The sequence below is a fragment of the Carassius auratus genome, chromosome 4 (genome assembly GCF_003368295.1).
Source record: "Carassius auratus strain Wakin chromosome 4, ASM336829v1, whole genome shotgun sequence".
NCBI lineage: Eukaryota > Metazoa > Chordata > Actinopteri > Cypriniformes > Cyprinidae > Carassius > Carassius auratus.
In genome coordinates this window covers 4,975,537-4,984,726 of record NC_039246.1, presented here as the reverse complement: position 1 = coordinate 4,984,726, position 9,190 = coordinate 4,975,537, and the positions used below count along the sequence as shown (strand labels likewise).

Sequence of the window (9,190 nt, the reverse complement as noted above, 5' to 3'; positions counted from 1 at the left end):
AAATGGTCATTGCAAAAGAGTCTGGCTGTTCACAGAGCTCATTGTCCAAGCACATTAATAGAGAGCTAAAGGGAAGGAAAAGATGTGGTAGAAAAAATTGTACAAGCAATAGGGATAACCACACCCTGGAGAGGATCGTGAAACAAAACCCATTCAAACATGTGGGGGAGATTCACAAAGAGTGGACCACAGCTGGAGTCAGTGCTTCAAGAACCACTACGCACAGACATATGCAAGACATGGGTTTCAGCTGTCGCTTTCCTTGTGTCAAGCCACTCTTGAACAACAGACAGCGTCAGAAGCATCTCGCCTGGGGTAAAGATAAAAGGACTGGACTGCTGCTGAGTGGTCTAAAGCTATGTTCTCTGATGAAAGTAAATTTAGCATTTCCTTTGGAAATCAGGGTCCCAGAGTCTGGAGGAAGAGAGGAGAGGCACACAATCCACGTTGCTTGAGGTCCAGTGTAAAGTTTCCACAGTCAGTGATGGTTTGCAGTGCCATGTCATCTGCTGGTGTTGGTCCACTGTGTTTTCTGAGGTCAAAGGTCAACACAGCTGTATACCAGGAAGTTTTAGAGCACTTCATGCTGCTGACCAACTTTATTTAGATGCAGATTTCATTTTCCAACAGGACTTGACACCTGCACACAGTGCCAAAGCTACCAGTACCTGGTTTAAAGACCATGGTATTCCTTTGCTTAATTGGCCAGAAAAACTTGCCTTACCTGAAACCCATAGAAAATCTATGGGGTATTGTGAAAAGGAAGATTTGATATGCCAGTCCCAGGAATGCACAAGAGCTGAAGGCCACTATCAGAGCAACTTGGGCTCTCATAACACAAGAGCAGTGCCACAGTCTGATCGACTCCATGTCACGCCGCATTGACCCAGTAATTCAGGCAAAAGGAGAACCAACTAAGTATTGAGTGCTGTACATGCTCATCCTTTTCATTTTCATACTTTTAAGTTGGCCATGATTTCTAAAAATCCTTTCTTTGTATTGGTCTTAAGTAATATTCAAATTTTCTTAGATACTGAATGTGTTATTTTTCCTTAATTGTTGTAACAACTAAGTTATAAATTCCTTTATACGTTTTAAACATCAAAATTAAAAGAAATAAACATTTGAAATATATCAGTCTGTGTGTAATGAATGAATATAACATGATGATATTCTAATTATATGACCAGCATCTGTACATTGCAATATGAGGAAAAAGTAACAGGCAAAATATTTTAACCTAATATAACTAGAAAAAGTGAGAGATTGGACAGTCATTTCAATAATGAAAAGTGTTTTTTATTGTGCCATTGTTTTGAACAAAAAGTGCATAATGAGCTATGCCTGTATGAATAAAAAAAATGTGTGTTTTGAGTAGGCTAGTGGTTCCCAAATTTTTTTGCCAGCTCCCCTTTTGTAGAGAAAAATATTTTCATGGACCCAACCCCTCAATTTACATTATTTGCATGTTTTAACAAATGGTACTGTATTTCTGTGATCAAAGCTGAATATTCATCATCATTCCTCCTGTCTTCAGTGTTACATGATCCTTCAGAAATCATTGTAATATCATTGTATATTGTAATATTATTGCCAATGTTGTAGACATTTGTACTGCTCAATTTTTTTTCAGGAAATAATTTTTTCACAATACTCTTAAGAATATTTGAAATTGTTCTTTGTGTCAGAGCGCTGGAGTTCATCAGAAATAGAAAGTTAATTGAAGATTCTAAGACTTCAAATATGTGTGTTTTTTTTTTTTTTTTTTTTTTGGCTGTTATTGGTGTTTTGGTTACACAATAAATGGAATTTAATTTCCACTTAAATTAATAGTTACCTATTGTAATTAATGGCTGGCATGCTTACCCACAGAAAGAAAAGTCAATAAACATTATTTGACACTATTATTCAATATATAGATTTTACTAGTATCAGTAAAATCTGTATCCCATTCACTGAAAGGAAAACTATATGACAAAGCAAGGAGAATTTTACCATTTAAATTCAGTAATTTTTCTTAATTTACAATGCATAAAAACAGCATAATATGAGTATGCAATTAAATGTAATGGTAGCCAATGTTATTAAAATACATTACAATAAATACAAATATTGTTTAAAAATCACAGATAATTTGTTATTTGTCACATGTAGAAGACCATTTTTCCACCTGGCTACCACAACAAGTATATTTCAAACCTGTGGGAAGCAGTGCATCATTCATTTTTATTTCTACATGGCTCTCTGCAATATCACTCTAATTATTCATTCATGCCAGCTAGTGGTCTGTTATTTATACAACCACAACTGCTACAACTGATGACGGAGCGCTTAAGCGGGTACTGCGAATCATGATGAGGTCATTAAAATGTCAGGTTAATATTTTGTGTTCAGTTATTTACTTATCATACAAGTGGCAGCATGATAAGCGGGATAATTACGCAGTGTAGTCTTTATCACCCTGTAGAGGTTTCTTTTGCAAAATAATATGCTGACTGTACACTATCCTTAGTTTGGGAACCACTGGAATAAGTGATTTGTTCTCTAAGTTTGGTCTGCTATGATGCTCTGTGTTTGATTACTAACGCCTGTATAGTACAGTATTGCACACAGAACAAGAATGTTCAGCCTCGACTCTTTATTGTCATTTGTTTTTTCATTTGCAAAGTGTACCAAATTGAACAAAACAATATAAATGCAAAATTTGAATTCAAGGATAATATATAACGGTATAGCACAGTATAGCAAAATCCATATCATGGAACAACATAATGCCAGTAGTAACTTTCATACTGGTATAGCGCCCACCCCTGATCTCAGAAAACACTAATTTTCCCAGAATATACATTCATATACATTGTCATTTGTCCATGATTTCGAAACTGTTCATTCAATTCAGTTGTGCACCCCTCCCTTCCATAAAGTCTACTCTACTCTGGTCAGCTGGCCATAACTGTTTTGGCACAAAGAGGAGTGCTTTGAGCAAGTTAGTGAGCGCTACCATCTGTGTTTCCAAGTCCGCAGTTGTTTTGGTGTGACGGATTGTAGCGACAGCAACAGTTGTAGATGAAGTACAAAAATCAAGTACTTGAGTACAAGTACAGATACGTATAATAAAATATTACTTCAGTAAAAAAATACAATTTGTTGCTAAAATAAATTCTAAATAATATTATTCAAATTAATTAATTTGTAAATGAAAATTTAAATAATGTGCAAATGAAGAAATATAGCTTTATAATCTGCAAAATAATTTGATAATTGTTCCAGCAGTCTACATTTTTGCATGGCTTTTTTGCAGCAGCCTCTCCAATCATTTCACGGCACACATCTACAGTGATGTGACATTCAGCCAACTATGGTGACCCATACTCAGAATTCGTTCTCTGCATTTAACCCATCCAAAGCAGTGCACACACACAGCAGTGTACACACACACACACACACCTCGAGCAGTGGGCAGCCATTTATGCTGTGGCGCCTGGGGAGCAGTTGGGGGTTCAGTGCCTTGCTCAAGGGCACCTAAGTCGTGGTAATGCAGGCCCGAAACTCAAACCCACAATCCTAGGATTAGGAGTCAAACTTTCTAACCACTAGGCCACGACTTAAGAGGTAGCTGGCTTTCAAAGCGCATTTAGAATTTCCAGTCAGTGACACAACAGACCTTTTCTGCATCTGAAGCCCCTTTTTTTCTCTTTGTGGCTTTCCCACAAGCGACGGATGTTTGGTTTCTAGATGCCACTTTAGTTTTGAAGGCTTCAGTGCTTCGTTGGATAGCATTATCCCACATTCAACACACTGGGCTCTCGGCTCTGCCTCATCACCTCCATTTACAAATCCGTACTTAATGAAGTCAGGATTGTATTTGCGGCAAAATCTTGACTTTTGGGGCAGGTTGACGCAACTTTGGTTTAGTCTTTTTCGCTTTAAAAATTTCTCCATTAACTTTTGCTACATGCTACGTTGACTGAGTGTCTTCAGTTAGTTTTTTAACAAGTGCTAATAAGCAGAAGCATTACTGCCACTAGTGGTAGGATGGTATATTGTAACTGTCTCATGGATAACAGTGGCCATTCTGGTGTCTTCTAATGATAACTTGTTTGGTCCCACAGGTGAAAAACATAACATTTTGCAGCCCTCCAGGTGGCGCTCGAGGCCCAACCGTGGGCCACGGCCCTATGGTGCATAAGGACTTGCATTTACTGACCTAATAAACTCTTTAAGAATCAAGCACCAGGCCCACTCATCATACACTAGATTTAATTGTATCGCATGGAATCTATCTTAATGATAAATATATTGTACCTCAAAGTGATGATGTTAATGACCATTTCTTTGTATTATGCATGCTGTGTATCACTGATATTAACTATATGACTCAGCGTTACCGTCTGGGCAAAATTATTGTTCCAGCCACCAAAGACAGATTCGCAAATAACCTGCCTGATTTATCTCAACTGCTCTGTGTATCCAAAAATATACATGAACTAGACGAAATGACTGGCAACATTGGCACTATTTTATCTGATACATTAGTTGTTTTTGCCTCAATTGAATTGAAAAAGATTAGAGAAAAATGTACTGTGCCATGGTATAACAGTAATGCTCATTCAAGAAAGAAACTCGTAGTCTTGAGTAAAAATGGAGAAAAAACTTACTTGGTTACTAAGTAACCTCGGTTCCCCAGAGGTGAGCAGCCATGGCCGTTGAGTTCACGCAGCATTGTGATTTCAAACAATTTTCTAAATATTACTATTATGTCATGAAATGTAGTTTTAAAAGTATTTCAGGTGAGAATTTAGTTGTTTTAAACTCAAATGTACTGTTTATTTATAAAGACAGCGCCTATCTAAAAATGTGTTTTGGCGGGAGCTCATTTCTTACTGACAGGAGCAGTCAGTTTTGTTCAAAAAGATCCGGTTACATCCAATGATTCATTCGCCAACGGGTTATCACAAACTGCTTTGTTTTGAACTCTCTCACAACAGACACGGAAGAGAAGACAATGCTGAATAAAGTTGTAGTTTTTGCTATTTTTGGACCAAAATGTATTTTCGATGCTTCAAAAAATTCTAACTGACCCTCTGATGTCACATGGACTATTTTGATGATGTTTTTCTTACCTTTCTGGACATGGACAGTAGACCGTACACACAGCTTCAATGGAGGGACTGAAAGCTCTCAGACTAAATCTAAAACATCTTAAACTGTGTTCTGAAGATAAACGGAGGTCCCACTGGTTTGGAACGACATGAGGGTGAGTTATTAATTACTTAATTTTGATTATTGGGTGAACTAACCCTTTAAATATATTACCTTTAGTTGAATAAATACTTTGAATTGGGAATTTTTAAACATCGTGAGACAGGCAGCAGAGATCACTTACATTAAGTTTTCCCATTGATTGATCTTTTTTTTTTATTAATCAGTGCAAATAATTTGCCCCTTCTTGTCTTCAGAACGATATGCAAATGATATTCACTAATGTTTCACATTACATTTGCATGCGTAAAAACGTACCATAATTAAATTTCAGTACGGTTAAGAATGAACATTCTGTCTACTTGTCTATTTAATCCAAACAATATAACGTTACCGTTGATAAACAATATAAAAACAGACGTCACATAGGACATTATGGCAGCGGGGAATTTGAACATGCACAATTATTTTATTTATTATCTGTGTTAGTTAAATTTTTTTTTTTTTTACCTAAAACAGAGACGCTGATTGATGTGTCTGCATCTTCTGCACTGGAGCATTTCAGTGGGCTTAAACAGATCACTCTTTACAGCGGATTTAGTTTCCGAACAACTGACAATTTTGACTTAAATATGATTTTCAGTTACAATAATTAATCCAAAATTTCGACATTAATAACTTACTTTTAGCAACATCAGACGCACGCGCGCTCACAAGATCTCCCGGTTCTTACTTCTGTAGACTCGCACTAAACGGTTCATTTGAATCAGTGAGTGGTCGACTCCAGAACAGCTGCCATCGGATCATTCTAATTCGTAAACGAATCGTTTGGTGCGATTCGCGAACAGATTTAAAAGTTTATTTTGAAAAGACTCAGTTCGTTCATGATGAATCAGACACCGCTTCTGCGTGTCGAAGCACGTGATATATTATAGGGAGTAACGATATATTTTATGAAATGTAGTGAAGTAAAAAGTACGATCTTATGCTTTGAAATGTAGTGAAGTAAAAGTAAAAGTTACTCAAAATAAAACTACTCCAGTAAAGTACAGATACTTGAAAAATGTACTTAAGTACAGTAACGAAGTAAAGCTACTCCGTTACTGTCCACCACTGGAAACAAGCAATAATAGTACCTACTCTTAAACCTGGGAAAAACTCATCAGATCCTACTAGTTACAGGCCTATTGCCTTAACTTCTCATTTATGCAAAGTAATGGAAAGTATAATCACAGAAAGAATAACATACTTCTTAGAGAGTAAAGATTTATTATCTCCTTATCAGAGTGGATTCCGAAGGGGTCGGAATCAATGGACTCTGTATTATGTCTAGAGTCAGACATCAGAAAAGCACAAACTAACAAAGAAGTAGTAATAGCTGTCTTTTTTGATGTGAAAAAGGCATATGATATGCTCTGGAAAGAAGGATTATTAATAAAATTAAAGTCTTTGGGAATTGGAGGTAAAACATATAATTGGGTTCAAGATTTTTTATTAAACAGGAAAATACAAGTAAAAGTAGGTGAAGAATACTCCAGTGTGTATACAGTGGAGAATGGAACACCACAAGGTAGTGTATGTAGTCCGTTATTGTTTAATATAATGATTAGTGATATTTTCTTAAACAAAACATTGGAAAATCTTTATATGCAGATGATGGGGCTTTGTGGATTAGAGGTCGTAATATAACATATATTAATAAAAAAATGCAAGAAGCAATAGTTGAAGTTGAAAAGTGGGCTAATAAATGGGGGTTTAAATTATCTGTAGCAAAAACACAGGTCATTTGTTTTTCAAGGCGCCATAAAGTCACACCTCTATCTTTAAAATTATATGGGAATCCTCTGGAGCAAGTCAAATCGGTGTGGAAGGAAATGATAAGGTGGATATTCTGGCAAAACAAACTCTAGATCTACAAGTTCCATTAAAAATGGAAGCTAAAGCATATATTAGGAAATATGCATACTCAGTATGGCAGATACATTGGGATGATACTGAATTAGGCAGACACTTACATAATATACAAAATCAAGTTGGTTCTGGGAGGAGGGAGAGCAGGAATCGTAGAGAAGAAAGTATTATAACTCGGATGAGAATAGGTCATACAGGACTTAATAGTACACTATATAAGATTGGAAAGCATCCAACTGGGGAATGCATATACTGTTGTCAACAAGAAACAGTTGAGCATGTACTTTTTCATTGTATGAAATATAATAATGAGAGACATCACCTTATTCAGTCACTTAAGATAGCAAAACATCATGACTTTACATTGCCAGGTTTATTAGGGAAAAAAGATAGCAAGTTGTATGATTATATTATTAAATTTTTGAAAGTAAGTAAATTATAGAAAAGAATATAATTTGTTTTGATTCTTTGTTTGTATATTTGTTTTGTATTATTTTCCAGTTTGTTTAATTTTTTTTATAAGCTATATACAAATAATATCCTTATCCATACTCCATTCCAGTCGGTGGCGGTAATGCACCAATAAGTTAGGTTGCCAACCGCCAATAAACACCAAAGAAGAAGTAGTAGTAGTAGGGGGCGCTAATGCGCCTTTGAGATGAGCTGCCAACCGCGATTAACCCTGAAAGAAGAAGAAGCTCACGCATCTGTGATTCGACTGAACAAAGGTGAGTGCTTTTATTCAAATGTTTAAAGTGTTTGGGAAAAAAAACCGCGCTTAACGTAAACAACGCTGATTACATTTGCAGCGTCCAATTCACATTCTGTCCATCTTGAGTATTCGAAAATATGATTATTAGGACCCAAAGTCTAATGTGTTGAAAAGTATGCCTAGTTTTCCGGCTGGTCTAAAATACACAGCGCAGATCGATGCATGCTGTAACAGTGCGGTGGACGAGGACTCGATTAGAACTACAAACACGAATAACATGAGTTTAAAAACTACAAACATGGCGGAGACCACCGGACAGAGAAAGGAGAAATGTCTAACCTGATTTATTATTTATTTTACCGATGTCCTTGCCATGTTTCTGTGCCTTGATCGTGGTAATATCTTGCTGTCTGTGGAGAGTCAGAGAGCTTTTCTGAATTGATCAAAAACATCGTAATTTGTGTTGTGAAGATAAAAACAAAGGTTCTACTGTTTGGAAAGACATGAGTGAGTAATTAAAGGGATACTCCACCCCGTGATTAAAAGTTTTGTCATTAATCTCCTACCCCCATGTCAATCCGAACCTGTAAAACCCCCTTCCTCAAATCTTGCCCTGGAGGTCCACTGCAGTGCTTAGCTCCAACCCTGATCAAAGTCACCTGTCTGGGATTCTCTAATGATCCCAAAGACACTGATTAGCATGCTCAGGTGTGTTTGATTAGGGTTAGAGCTAAACTCTGCAGGAAAGTGGATCTCGAGGTCCAGATTTGAGGATCCTGCTGTAAAAGGTCAGTTCCTCTTCAGAACACAGTTTAAGATATTTTGGATGAAAACCGGGAGGGTTGTGACTGTCTCATAGACTGCCAAATAAATAAGTGTCAAAGTCAAGAAAAGTATGAAAAACATCCTCAGAATAGTCCATCTGCCATCAGTGGTTCAATCTGAAGTTTATGAAGCAACTAGAATACTTTTTGTACATGAAGAAAACAAAACCCAGACAGCAAGCAGTTTCGACAAAGGTCTGGCCCACATGGATTTCATGCGGGCCAGAGGTGGGCCGAATCTGGGCCAACACTATGTTGCTGTCTGGGAGTAACAACTTTATTAAACAATTTGTCTTCTGTGTTTGTTTTGTTAAAATTAAAGCATAAATTCACATAAAAAAACGTATCCTTGTGGCATGACTGACACAGAAGAGTGTAAGCTGACTGTATTGAGCTCAGATTCTCACAACACAGGAGACAAATTGTTGAATAAAGTCATTATTTTAGTTTTCTTTGTGTATTTAGTGCTGGGACAATTGATACTCAGTTTTGGGATGTAGAGCTTCAAAGTTTTTGCTTTCTATTTAGAAAAAAATGTACG

The 9,190-nt window shown here is 36.6% G+C and overlaps 1 protein-coding gene across 2 annotated transcripts in view; it reads left to right on the top strand.

The window, feature by feature from the left end:
- LOC113066609 (gastrula zinc finger protein XlCGF8.2DB-like) overlaps positions 1 to 9,190 on the top strand; it is a 44,599-nt gene that overhangs the window by 22,582 nt on the left and 12,827 nt on the right. The window contains exons 1-2 of one of the 2 annotated variants that reach the window (XM_026238543.1): positions 5,221 to 5,257; positions 7,676 to 7,841. The exons of the other annotated variant lie outside the window; for it this stretch is intronic. The gene's annotated coding sequence lies outside the window, so the exon portion shown is untranslated. Of the gene's footprint in view, positions 1 to 5,220; positions 5,258 to 7,675; positions 7,842 to 9,190 lie in introns of those variants that run through there. 2 annotated transcript variants of the gene reach the window in all.